This window comes from Nicotiana sylvestris, chromosome 11 (assembly GCF_000393655.2).
Source record: "Nicotiana sylvestris chromosome 11, ASM39365v2, whole genome shotgun sequence".
NCBI classification, from domain to species: domain Eukaryota; kingdom Viridiplantae; phylum Streptophyta; class Magnoliopsida; order Solanales; family Solanaceae; genus Nicotiana; species Nicotiana sylvestris.
Window position 1 is genome coordinate 94405952 of NC_091067.1, and position 15285 is coordinate 94421236.

A 15285-nucleotide genomic window follows, 5' to 3' on the forward strand; every position below is an offset into this window, starting at 1 on the left:
CCAAAGTAATAGAAAGAGTTTTTTTGATGTATTGAGTCAACTCTTGATGCTCTTGTGTCGCACTAAATCCATGATGTTTAAAAGAGTGAATGTTGTTAATGATTCATTTGAATTGAGGGTAATTGTTAGTCCCAATTGATGCTAGACGAGGTCACTTTAGGTCGGCTGAATTTTCTTGGATTAACTCTTAAAGGGTAAGTCTTATTTTGTTTGCTTGAGGACAAGCAAAAGCTTAAGTTTGGGGGAGTTGATAACTAGGGATTATGATGCATTTTACATTCCTTCTTGCTTAAGTTTTGATTAGAAGAGTGTACAAAATAGTCTCACATGTTGTACTTGATTGCAGGGTTTGATCAACAAGGTGACAATTTGTCAAAAACCAGCTCAAAAAGGAGTGAAACATGCACAAGTACCAAGACCAAGGCCAAGCTCAGTCAAACAGGACCAGTGCGGCCGCACACCATTCTGTGCAGTCCGTAAAGATGAAGTTCAGAGAGTAGGCATTTCAAACAACCAAGCAATGTGGCCGCAAAGTATTTTGTGCTTACCTATTGATTCCATTGCGGCCGCACTCAACTTTATGTGGTCCGCAAAGCTCAAGTTCAGAGAGCTGCCAAGTTGGAGGATTATGCCCAATGCGGTCCGCGGTCCATTTTGTGCGGACCGCAATAAAAGCCAATGCGGTCTGCAGTGGCCAACTTTAGAGAGCCCATTATCTCAGCCAAGAGCCTTAGTGCGGCCGCACTCGATTTTGTGCGGTCCGTACTAGCCCCACATGGGTATTTTTGTTCAGAATTTTTAGCCTAGTATAAATAGTTTCTTTTCCTATTTTTAGGTCATCAGTTGTATTTTGAGACAGAGTTGCGCTCGTGAACACTTCTTTTTTTCCATTTTGAGTAATTTTAGCTTAGTTTCATCATTGAATCTTCAAGTTTTATCTAGTAATTAATTATTATGGGTTTTTCTTCATTTATTTCTTTGTTTTCTTCTATAATCATGAGTAGCTAGACTCATTAGCTATGATTGTGGCTGAACCCTAGTGTGGGTAATTGATAGGTCTTGTGTTTTGATGCTTGATTGTCTATGGGTGTTTAATATTTGGACTAATTTAGGGTTTTAATGTTAATTAGTGGTTGCAAACACTAGTTTATGCCTAGTAGACTTTGGCTCTTTTTGAGGAAGAGAGCCTAAGTCCATGAAATTGGTCCAACAAGGAATTGAGGCGTATTCAAGAGATTGATAGTCCCAATTAAAGGGTTAAACCTAGAGATAGTAATACCCGACTTGAACCTCAATTGCTTGCACAAATTTGCATACCCAATTGGTCTTGAGAAAGTCAATTCGGGCAAAATCATTCGAACTATCGAGAGGTATAGAGTGAGTACAATCGTGCAATGGTTATATCATACTCCCTAAATATGACAATCTAGCTTTAGACTCGAGAATCTGTCAATTATCCACCTAGGAGATAGTCACTGTCCTAGTGATTTTTACCTATTTATACAACTTGCAATAGTTTAATCTCAGCTTTACTTAGCCTAATTTTGCATATTAGTAGTATAAAACTAGAAGTAAAATCAAAACCAACAATGTTTAGAAGTGCAATTAGGAACAATTACGCAACTCTAATTTAGATAGAAATTCAACTGCAATATCTAGCTCCCTGTGAAAATCGATTCCGACCTTCTCGGGTAAAAGCTGCTTCGACCTCTCTTGCTACTTTGTAGTAGTACAGGATTGGCCTCGATCAATCTACGAGATGACATGTTTAGGAATCACCTATATAAGTGTGAAATGTTAACCGCTTCAAGGAGAATTTTGTAAGGTTCTCTATGCACTTATGAAGCCAGGCGGTGTTCATGGCTGAAACGAACACAATAATGAGAACCAAAAATGGTTAAGGGTTGATTGTGTGACTTATGGTTGTCTAGGTATACACTAAAGTTCAACGGCTCAAAGATACCAAATCTACCGATTGACCGAGTATATCCGACATAAGTTCACTATGGAAAGTTCAAAGGAAAACCTACTTATCCAGATGCGATTAATCCTTGCTTGCGAATCATACAGTTTTTCATGCATATTTCCATGATATAGCCATTCCTCATTCATGTGGGGGATTGTTGATTTTTTAAAGTTAAAATAAGCTTAAAAGAGGGTGAATGGGAAATGGAGGTAAAATGAAAATTTTAAGTTTCCCTCCTTGACAATAGGACATTGTCCCATATTGGAAGACGAAAAGGTTTTTGATGAGTATATATATAATTGCTCTTCTTTTAGCTTTTAAAAAGTTAAGAATAAGGCAAGCCTCGAGCCGTCGTCATCGCTCGCTCGCTCTGCTTCGGCTTCGGCGTCGGCTTTGGATTCAGATTCGGATTCTGTCAAATGATCGATTGATTGATTAATTTTTTTGGACCAAATTTATTTGTTAATAGTAAATATTAACGTAATATTATTAAATATCCATTTTTTTAAACGAAAAATTAATATTAAATCCACCGGATTTAATTCAGTGGGCTCAGATTAAATTCTATTTCGTTTACATTTCTATTTATATGTTATTTTATCTTCTCTAGAATTCTTTTACAAATACAGTTTACTAACAAGCTTAAGGAATTTAATTTATTTTCTGTATTTGTGTTATACTCATTGTTTCTGAGAGTAAAACCTTTGTGGTTTTCTAATCCATTGGAGATTAAAATCTACGTGATTTTAACGTTTGTTTGTATCATTCTTTTACTGAAATGACGAATGGCAACGAGAACCAGACTGTTCCTATGGTGACTGCCAATGCATCGACAAGCCGAACAACATCGGCATTGGCACTGGCAGAAAAACCCGAAAAAATTTTCGGGATTGATTTCAAGCGGTGGCAGCAGAAGATGTTCTTCTACTTGACTACTTTAAGTCTACAGAAGTTCATTAAGGAAGATATTCCTATTCTGCCCGATGAAACTCCAGAGAATGAACGCTTTCTCGTGATTAAGGCGTGGAAGCATTCTGATTTCCTGTGCAAGAATTTTATTTTTAGCGGACTGGAGGACGATCTGTATAACGTCTATAGTAATGTGGAGACGTCAAAAGAAGTGTGAATTGCGCTTGAAAGGAAATACAAAACTGAAGATGTCGGGTTGAAAAAATTCGTTGCCTCTAAATTTTTGAACTACAAAATAGTAGATAGCAAGTCTGCTAACTTTTTAACACAGTGTTAGAGCTAGCATAGCTATAACCAAGTTTAGTATTCCTAGTAAATTAAGTGAATTTGTATGCTCTTCACGTGGTTGCTTAAGATTAACTAACTTATGAAATAATTCTTTTTGGAAATTTAGTTGAAATAGAAAAAAATAAGAATTTAATGTATATAACTAATAACTTAATCAAATAAACTGATCAAATTATATATACACCCTCCCCAAACAAAGATATTAAAATATCTAACAAGAAGTAACAATTATAGGGCAAGGGAAAATGTTTGTACCATAGAAGAGCACATAATTGGATGCTAAAATATTTAGTAAATAAACAGCTATAGGAAAGGGAAAAAAGATGATCAGTGGCATTGAATTAGCTAGACTTTTAAGCTCTTAAAATAAAACGAGGAAGAACAAATTTAAAAAGAATAAGAAGATAAATAGGTATTCGAGTCGAGTCTAAGTGAGTGTTAGTGTGTTACATGACTTTTTCTAAAACAAAAATTATACAAAAATGTATATAGATGCAATGTAGGTTTACTCTGAGAGTTGCTTGCTTACAACATTTTTCGTTTTATTAATTCAATATATGTGCATTTATCAGCTCTAGTTTACTAATGACACATCCCTGTTCTTGCATTACGGTTAAGCCCCAACCATCATCTTCAGAAAGTCAGCTAATCAACAATTTCTTCGTCATTTTATTTTTTTTAAAAATACTTTTACATTTTCGAAAAATATATATATTATGTGCCACTTTTTTTAAATAAAGCACGGAGCCCTTAAGGCCCGTTTGCCGGTTAAAAAAATTACTTTTTCGAAATTCTTTTACTTTTTTTCGGAATCAATGTTTGGAAATTGAAAAATTCCAAAAAATTATTTTTCAAATTTTTTATTTTAAATCACTCACAAAAATTCGAAAACAGTTTGAATTGTATCTATATGCAAACACAACTCTAATATTCAAATATTATTTTCACTTGAATTTTTTTTTCCAAAATTTCACAATTCTTACGTCCAATCGCCCGCTTAGTACGGAGGATATGGAGTTCATAGAAAATGAAGGTTAATACTATTCAAGTGATCAACGATTTTGTGGGGGGGACTAGAGAGTTCGATTTTCAAAGTCTTCCACTTTAGGGCGTTGGAAAAAATATGCTATTTTTTGAAGCAGGTATTGGAATTATGTTGCAGAAAGTCAAGTTTTGATTGATAACGAACCAACTTAAATAACACGTACGTCAGTTATAGGCGATACAGCTGCTTTAGTATTCTTAGAAAAAATGAATTTTCTATGAACTAAACGCCAGTTCTTAATCAATACAACTCCTTGAGCTTCCACTAATTCTTTCAAGGATTCGTACCACTAGATTTCTCTGGCTATTTGCGAGAGATGGCCCAACAGTTGCAGATACTGGCCCAAAGCAAATTGAAGGCCCAACGTCCTCAATTTCAGTTTTTCAGATTAAATTTTGTAGAAATTGCACGGGGCGCCCTATTTGGTCGCCCCCATTTAACCTATACAAAAATTCATTTATAGCCGTTCGGGCTAAATTTATAACACCCACTAGCCCAAAGTTACATTATACACTGTATAGCCAAAAAGTTATTCTAGTGGCTAGCCACCGAACTCACAAGCACCTGATTGGCCGAAGGCAACACTAACAGTTTTTTTTGCACTTTCCCCATTTAGTTTTGCTTCGATTCTTTCTATATATCTTCTGTTTCCCAATCTTGTAGTATTACTTCAGTAATTTTTTCTTCCTCGCATGACCTCTTTTCGGCGAATTTCTAAAGATGCTCTTTGTCGGCCAAAATTAATAGCCCAAAGAATTACATTATTTTTCATTTGCAAGAATTTTGGCTTTTATAATACTCCCATCGAAAACATTGGAAGTATGAATTAAGGAGAATTACATCAATCATCAATGTTGCCAATTGGCAAATTTTGAAAGGGACATACAACTGTTTAAATTATTTTCTTGACAAGCTATAATCTTTTTTGGCTTACCTGATATCATCAAATTAGAAAGAAAAGGAAACTTATGAAAAGAAGAATACAATTCTGATTATAACTTTTTAAATCAGATATGCAATTGGTCATTTGATTTTCTAGTTATGTCTTGGTAAGTGGTAGGATACAACCGTACAAGGGAGAAAGGTAGTGGAAGGTACATAGAAAATAGGTTGTCACTATTCGTAAAATATACAAAATAGAATCTTATTGTACAATTTATATATAATAGACTGTCACTATACAAAAAATATACAAAATAGATTGTCACTATACAAAAAATATACAAATAAACTGTCACTATACAAAAAATATACAAAATAGATATAACTATACAAAATATATACAAAATAGATATAACTATACAAAATATATACAAAAAAAACTGTTACTATACAAAAATACATGATACACTCCAAATACACAGTGTGCACACATTACACATACAAAATTGTATATAATTTATATACACTATGTTTACATATTAGAAAATACACATTATATACAATTTTGATACATTGTTCAGACAGATTATACATTCACGATACAAAATACATTTGGGGTACACAAATATATACACTTTAGATACACAAGCACACTCGAGATAGGCTCAATATACACCGAGGATACACTATCGTACTTAGGATACAATATTTATACATTGCAAAATAAATATTGGAGTCAAAATTCATAGTTGAAATTGAGTATAAAAATTTGTCTGCGACACATATATCCTACGCACAGGTATACATGGATATACAAAAAATACATATGAGATACATATGTTTACTCGTAAAATGGTAGAATTAAATTTGTTACGTAATTTATAGACAAGCGAAGTGATTTGTTCCAAAAATAGTAAATAAATAAGATTAAAAGTAAGACTTAGCGATTAAAATTGAAAAAGATACAAGCCTGGCTTCGAGAACAGCGTTTCCGAGGACAGAAATGAGAACAATATAAAAGAGCAAATAAAGTTGTTTAATTTAAAGCAAAAATGGAATACAACATATGTTTTGCCAAGAATTTCGGATCTTACGATGGTCGTTGAGCCCAATGTTTTAAAAGGCGCGGGCGTAAGGCGAGGCGTAAGCCCCATGGGTATTCAATTTTTAATATTTTATAAAATAATATAATTTATAAAATATATAAAATAGCATAAAATTTTGAAAAAAACTATAAATAAGTGAAATATAAAATTAATCCCATATTATCTAATGAAATTATATAGAAGTCCCAAATAAAGTGAAATTACATATAAATCCCAAATAATTATATATAAGTGAAATCCCATATTATCTAATGAAAGTATAAATCCCAAATAAATAAGTGAAATTATATATAAATCTAATCAATATATATAAAAGCACGCATACATATAATCCCATATTATATTTTGAAAGAGAGCAAGAGAAGCACTGAACTTAAAAAACTAATTACATACATATTTACAAACTAACAGTGAAATATAAAAAGAGAGGAAAGTAATGAGTTCAAAATAATAAAGTTTTTACATGGTGGAAAGAACAAACCTGTTGAATTTGACTTACCGAGAAGAATGAAGTTTTCTGTTGCCAAAAAAAGTGATAAATTGTTGCTCTTGATAGCGGCAGACTAGCGGAAAGAATTGGGACAGAGTTCTAATTTAGGGCTTTTAGCAATATTAAAAAATTTACTTTAAAATTTAATGTTTTTAATTCCTTTTTAAAAAGATATCTCTTGGGCTTACGCCTCAACCAAAAAACTCACCCGGGCGTACGCCTTACGGGATTTTCGCCCCCCACCATCGGCCCGGGGCGTTTTTGGTACGCCTCGCCCCAGGAACGCCTTTTAAACACTGGTTGAGCCTACTATTTATAGCTATACCTAGGGAAACAAGATCCTAGGATCAAGCCCAACTTAAATGATAATAAAGGAGTCATTGATGAATATGTAACAACAGGCTATGAATGCAAATATTCTATGCAACTGCTGCCCTCTTAACGTCAGAGGATATTCTTCGTTGAATGTTATCCGATGGCAAATATACGATTTGCTCCCGTTGACTATACTCCCTTTGGGTTTACCCGATGTCAATTGCAATTGTTGTTTTCGGTACTGGTTGTTACTTGATTCGCCTTTCAATTACTTGTCTTCGGTTCCACGTGTCATACAATCATTTGATCATTTATTATAAACCAATTTTACCCTATACACCCCTAGAATTAATCCAATTTTAGTGGCCCCTTTCTAAATTAACTTTAGCTTAAAAAGCGAAACAAACTCTCAAGAATTATTCACCTACAATTACACTTTTTAATAAGTAGAATAGGTTACAGTTTAAAAACAATTGACCTGAACTTAAACAACTAAAGAACTTCAGCAGCTTCGTTTTCTAGACCTTACTCTTCAGTTGAACAACTTGAATCCTTAAAAACAACTCTTGCTATGAAAGTTATTTGCCTTGAATAAATTCTATGTTTGTGCGAAATAATGGTACTCTTGAATAACAAGAATGTGGCACTTTATATAGGAGTGAGGCTTGGCCGAAATTCTTTTCCAAGATTATCTCCAAAACTTAAAATAATTCGATTATTTCTTTAAGGAAAAAACAAATCATAATATGATTCTATTTTCTTTTCTTAAAAGAACTCCTTTACGCGGCTTCTTTTTCATGCAAGTATTCCTATAATTAATCAATTCATGTTCAACACAAAATTCTTTAGCTAACATTTTCCTTATAGCCCACGAATAAGATCTTTTCATTTATCAACCAAAATTATTTTTCAAACCAACTTGCACTAGGAGACAGTCTTCAGCTTCTCAACAACAGACTTCATACAATATGTTTCTTTTGCAAGCATTTATTAACCATCAAAACATATTTACTTTCGGCCCAACAATCTCAATTCTCAATCAAGAGTGTATGGCCTTGGGACTCTCTTGCACGTCTGACCAAAAGGTACCAAATGAATAGATGATATCTTAATAAAACCAAAGTTATTGCAGATTAACTTGATGTTGCCAATGCTCCTATTGGTGACTCTGACCTTGTTATCAAGATCCTTGGTGGTCTTAGTCCTGACTATAATAACATCAATGCTTAAATTCATTTAAGAAACACTCACATCCCTCTTGAGAAACTATTTGACAAATTGAGGGGCCACGAAGTATTTCTTCATCATAGACCAGAAACACCTACTATTACTGCTTAATATAACTAGTGGTCCAACAACTAGAATTGCAATCAACAATGATTAAATGGCGACAACAACAACAATTATCGAAATCGGTCCTATGCCAATAGAAATAGCAACTGGTCACGGTCTCCATCTCAAAGCAAATCTAACTGGCAGTGTAACTGGCCAGAGGTGGATTCAGGATTTAAAATTAATGGTTTCCTACAACGATCTCAACTTATATACAATAGTGTATGGGTTCACAATACCATATTTATCGATATTTAATGAATTTCTTAGCACATATACAAGGTATAAACAAAAGTTACTGGGTTCCGGTGAACCTGGTCTTTGTACTCTAGATCTGCCCTTGCAACTGGCATTAATCTCCATCAAACAACAACAATAAGCCTCGAGTTCAATGCCAACTACGCAAAAAGTATGGACACATAGCCAGAGTTTGTCCTTCACGAATACTGAAGATTTTCCTCAAGCCAATTAATGGTTGAAATTTGTCCTACAAAGACGCTTCTTGAATGTAGTGTAGGATTACAAATGAAGAACACAATGATAAAGACTCAACAAACCTAATGACTTAAGATATCTTCAATCTCTGGATCCGGTCCTTGAGGTTGTGGCAACTTTGTTCTTGAGAGAGGTGGTGGCTAGCATTTGAGAGAGAATATGATTTTTCGGATTTGCAAGTGTTGAGTGAAACCACTTGCATCATGTTGATAATATAAGTATGAGGTCATGAAAGATGATGCAAGAGAGTGCCCTTTAGTTTGGCTTAAGCAAGCTACAGGTGTGCTACTGTACTGCTGCCAAACGGTACAGTGCAGTAGCTTTTACAGTTGTAGAGTTGACTGCAGAACAACCAGGGGAATTGATCCCTATCTGTTTCCTTTGTTGTTCCCTTATCTGATTTCATTGAAAATTAAATCAAACATCTGACTAGTTACTCTGAACGCAAGGGAACTAATTGTATTGGGTTTCTTATCTAGTTCTCTCATGAAGTTTGTCAAATCATCAAAACAAAAGACGCATAACTTATCAATTTTTCCCTTTTTGATAATGACAAATTTAGAATTGATATACCCCTCGAGAACCAGATCTCCACATTGTTCCCACTACGAATCAGTCATATTCCCCCGGAGAACCTGTTTCCTCCCTTTCAATTTTCAAATAATATATCTGTTGTCACTCGGTACAGTGCAGTAACTTTTACAGCTATAGAATTGACTGTACGACGACCAAGGGAACCGATCACATCTGATCCCTATCCAGCTTTTCGAGAACATTTGGCAAATCATCAACACACAAAATAATATAACTTATCAATTTTTTCCTTTTTGATGATGACAAACCCAAAATAGATATCCCCTCCAGAATCAGATTCCTTATATGTACTGATCACATATGGTCCCTATCTGATTCCTCGAGAACGATTTGCAAATCATCAAAACACGAAATAACATAACTTATCACCAATTTCCCCCTTTTTGACAATGACAAACCCAAAATTGATATTCCTCCTGAGAACCAGATTCCTCACATATTCCCCTACAGATCAGACCTATAATCAACATGTTAACAACAGTGTTCCCTCTGTGAAACAGACCTATCTTTCATGCACAACACAACATATCAATTCAATTATGTTCCTCCCCCCTGTTGACGCCTATGTCACTTCCCCCTTTTGGTAGCATTGAAAGAATAACAGAAGAAGCATAACCAAAAGAAAGTTCAGCAACATTAACTCATGTCACTTAGACAACACAGCATAAATAATAACAAGAACAACAAGTGAATGTCCTTGCACAAAATAGAGTGATTTCCCGTAGCAAAGTAATTATAACAAAAGCACAGTAGTTTCAACAATACAGAATATGAAAATTTAAACAACTAAAATACCAATGTCATCAAACACAAGGATCAAAAGAAGATAAGAATTTGAGGGAATTTGAAAGGGGTAAAAGACATGGATCACTTTCAGAAAGAAAATTAAAGGGCTAAGGTCTTGATGAGCTTGTCCATTCGTTTATTCACAGTCCTCTGATCAATGATCATCTGCTCTCTCAGGTCCTCCACCTATTTCCTGAATCTTTTATTGTTACCCGTCAACGGAGCATTCTATTCTACCACAGAACCAGGGAGACCTGGTTCTCTACCTCTTTGAGCGAGCTGAACCATCAGTCGGAACACCATGAATCCAACCAAGCTTCTCCTCATCAAGAACAAACTCAGTCCTATTTACATATCACATAAGAGTATCATCGTCAATAATAGATGAATTTGCATAGAAGTTTTTACTTCTTTATAAACTTTTGGACTTGGAAGACAAAGAAGTGATTCTATTTTTGGAACTCAACACTGTCAAGAAGTGCCTCTATTTTTTCAACAATATCATAGACAACCACTCTGCCCAACAACACATTTTGAGACTTCAGAGTCTCCTTCCTTTCCAACTCTGATAACTCAACCTTTTGCTTCTTTAAGGAATCCCAGGCTCCTTGATAACTAGGGATTTTGACGCATTTCATGCTCCTTCTTGCTTATGCTTTGATTACAAATTCATACAAAATAGTCCCAAAAAGATCATAAGTTGTGCTTGATTGCAGGTTTGCTCAACAAAGTGACGAGATGTCAAAGATCGGCTCAAAAGGAGTAAAACCGGCACAAGTACCAAAGACAAGACAACACTCAGGAGAAACAGGCCTAGTGCGGCCGCACTACACTTTGTGCGATCCGCACTACACTTTGTGCGGTCCGCACTACACTTTGTACGGTCCGCACTAGGGAGATTCAGAGAGTTGGATTTTCAAGCATTAAAGCAATACGGTCGCAATAGATAGTGTGCGGACCACATTAAAGACACTGCGGCTGCACTACCATTCTGTGCGGTCCACAGAACCAATGTTCAGAGAGATGCCAAGTTCTGAAGATCAAGCCTGTGCAGTCCGCGGCCATGTTTGTGCGGACCGCACTAGATGCCTTCGCGGCCACAGTCCACTCTGTGCGGTCCGCGAAGCCTGGGTTCAGAGAGTTGAATTTACAGAGTCAAGAGCCTAGTGTGGCCGCACACCATTTTGTGTTGTCCGTACTGACCCCGCAGGGGTATTTTAGTTCATTTTTTCTAGCTTAGTATAAATAGAATCTTTTTCCATTTTTAGGGCATTAGATATTATTAGACGTTAGTTGCACTCGTGAGAAGATTTTTCTTAGCCATTTTGGGCATTTTTACTTAGTTTTTATCATTGAATCTTTGTATTTACCTTAGCAATTAATTGATATGTCTTTATCTTCATCTATTTCTCTAATTTTCTCTTCAAGCATGAGTAGCTAAACCTATTAGCTAGGGTTGTGACTCAACCTTAGTGTGGGTAATTGATAGGTGTTGTGATTTAGGGCTAGATTGGCTATGAGTGTTTGTTATTTGAGTCAATTTTATGGTTTAATTTATGAATTAGTGGTTGCAAACACTGATTTGTGCTAAGTTGACTTGGTCTCTTCTTGAGAAAGAGAGCCTAAGTCTCCAAAACTGACCCAACAAGGAATTTGGATGAACACAAGAGATTTGATGGTCCCAATTAAAGGGTCGACTTGAACCCTAGTTACCTGAGCAAATTTGCCTACCCAATTGGTCTTGAGAAAGTCAATTGGGCAAAATCACTCTCTCTACCGAGAGGTGTGAGAGTGGGTAAAATCGTGCAACGGTTATAGCATATTTTCCCAAACATGTCAATCGTGCCTTAGAAGCAATTACCCGTCAATTAGCCACCTAGGTGAAAGTCACTACCCTAGTGCCTTTTTATCCACTAGCTACAACTTGTAGCAATTCATGCTTAGCATAATCTAGTTGCAATTATAATTAGTAGTTGATAATAGTATATTATTAAAGAAAAACCCAAAAATGATTGGAAGTGATATTTGGAACCAATACGCAATTCCAACCTAAATAGATACCTGACTCCATTCCTAGCTCTCTGTGGAAATCGATCGACCCACAAATCGGGTAAAAGATATTGCGACCCTCTCTTCCTACTCTTTAGTAGCGCGGAGTAGGCAGCGATAAGTTTTTGGCACCGTTGCCGGGGAGCTAACGGTTTTGGCTATCTATTTAGTTAGTTTTGTGTATTGTTCTTCTTTCCTTCTTTGTTACTTACTTGTTTGTGTCACTACTCAGGTACCAACATGGCTTTAAACAACACTAATGACCCCCTTGGAAACGTGATAGCGGGGAAGGAGGTAGATGATCTTGAGCAAGATGAGGTGCCTCTTGCACATCAAGGACAACGTAGAGGCCGCAATGTCAATGCGAATCCAAACGACAATATTCCAGACCCTCCTCCGCCACCTCTAAGAGTGGCTCCCAGAGTACTTCCGAACCAGGGTTATGAAAGTGCTATTGTCCCACCCAGAATTCGGGCACTCAACTTTCAGATAACCAATGTGATGTTGACCTTACTTGAGTAGCGTGGGTATTTTACGGGCGCTGCGAATCAAAATGCCTACAAACATCTCAAGGGGTTCGTAGATACATGTTGGGGGAGGAAGCAAATGAATGTATTCGAGGATGCGCTGAGATGGAGACTTTTCTTGTTCTCACTTCGGGGGAAGGCATTAGACTGGCTCGAGAGACTCCCCAACCATTCCATCACAACTTGGGATGAGTTGGCGGATAAGTTTATTGCCAAATTCTTATCTCCTAGTCATATGGTGGCACTTCGAGATGAAATATTAGCAGTCAAGAAAGAGCCAACCGAACCTTTCCATGAGATTTGGGAGCGGTATAGAACGATGGTGAAGGAATGCCCAAATAATGATATGACTGAGGTCATGATCCAACAAACCTTCTACTGGGGCATAAATACTACAAATCAATGCATTGTTAACCAATTGGCCGGGGGCAATTTTATGAAGCTTTCTTATGATGAGGCATGTGATGTACTTGATGAAATGGCAGACACTTCTTCAGCATGGCAAAGAAGAGCAAATGTGCCTCAAGGTGACTCTTAGGTTATCCATTTGCACAAGTAATTACATGATCACGGGCAAGCGATAGCTGTGCTTACTACTACTATGAACCAATTGGCTAAGGCATAGTTGCAACAAGTTCAGAATCCTTGCCAAGTGAATGCCATAGAGGATGTTAGTATGCTTGTCAACAAGAGAAGGCAAAGGAGGCAACAAAATCAAGGGAATTCTGAGTAATATGATGATACGTGTGATGGGTTTAAAAATGATGGTTATGATAATCAAAGTGAAGAGGTACAATATGTCAACAACTTATCAAGGAAATAGAGGCAACTCTTCAAACCAATAATGGCGACCCCAACGAAATTGGGGCAATCAACAACAAAGTGGTGGTAATTGGAACACCAACAACCAAAACAACAATTGGGGTAATCAAAACAACAACCAAGGCAATTGGAATGGAAATAACAACAACTGGGGCAACAATAACAATCAAGGCGGGTGGAATAACAATGGAAACCAAGTCAACCGGGGGCAAGGCTTTCAAAGGCCCCCAATGTACCAATAACCGAACAATCCACCCCCTTTCCCTTCTCAAAGTCCTAGTTCTTCTGGTAATCATATGAGTATAATTGAAATGATGTTCGAGCAGATGATGAAGAGGAATGCAGATTCTGATACACAATTAGCTTCCCACAACACCTTTATCCGAAACTTGGAGGTGCAATTAGGCCAAATCTCTCAGTCATTGAATACTCACCCGAAGGGTGCTCTACCAAGTGATACGGTAGTGAACCCAAAGGGTGGGAACAATTATGTTATGGCAGTCACAACAAGAAGTGGGAGAGGCGGTGATGTGAATGCCTCTAAGCCAAAGCAAGTCATGGATGATGATGTTGAGTTGCAAGATGACGAAGTCCCTTTGGTAGTTGAAGATGTGGTTGATGAAAATGTGAACAAAGAAGTGAGGATTGATATTCAAGAAGTCGAGGTGGAAACCCAAAATGATGTGAACCCGTCTAGGGAATACATAATTGACATGCCGGAGACGGTTGTGCCAAAAGCCAAGGCTCCTTTGCCAAGGCCACCTCCACCTTATCCTCAAAGGCTAGCGAAACAGAAGAATGATAATCAGTTTAAAAAGTTCATTGACATGATGAAGAGCTTATCTATTAATGTGCCTTTGGTGGAGGCACTTGAACAAATGTCGGGTTATGCAAAATTCATGAAAGACTTGGTTACAAAGAAGCATTCTATGGATTGTGAAAATATAAAGATGACTCACCAAGTTAGTGCTATAGTGCATTCAATGGCCCCAAAGCTTGAAGATGCCGGTGCTTTCACCATTCCTTGCATTGGGAGTGCAGATTTTGCCAAGGCTCTATGTGACTTGGGAGGTAGTATCAATTTGATGCCATACTCGGTTTTCAAAACTTTGGGTATCGGGCAACCTAGACCAACTTCAATGAGACTTCAAAAGGCGGATCGATTGATGAAGTGACCTTTGGGCATTATTGATGACGTGCTTGTCCGGGTGGACAAATTCATTTTGCCGGCCGACTTTGTCATTTTGGATTGTGAAGTGGACTATGAGATTCCTATTATCTTGGGTAGACCTTTCCTTGCAACGGGGAAGGCATTGGTTGATGTTGAAGCGGGTGAGCTCACTTTCCGAGTGGGTGATGAAAAGGTCGTTTTCCATGTTTGCAAGTCTATGAAGCAACCCAATAGCACCGAGGTGTGCTCATTTGTAGACCTTGTCACAGCTGGGATTGTGGATGATACTAGTGCTATGATCAACGTGGAGGATTATCTTGAGGCCGTGCTATTAAATCTTGATGTCAATGAGGATGCAAGTAGAATGGAGTGCATGAATGCCTTACATGGGATGGTCTCTTATTCTTATGAGCCTAGAAAATTGTCTTTGAATCTTGAAAACTGGAAA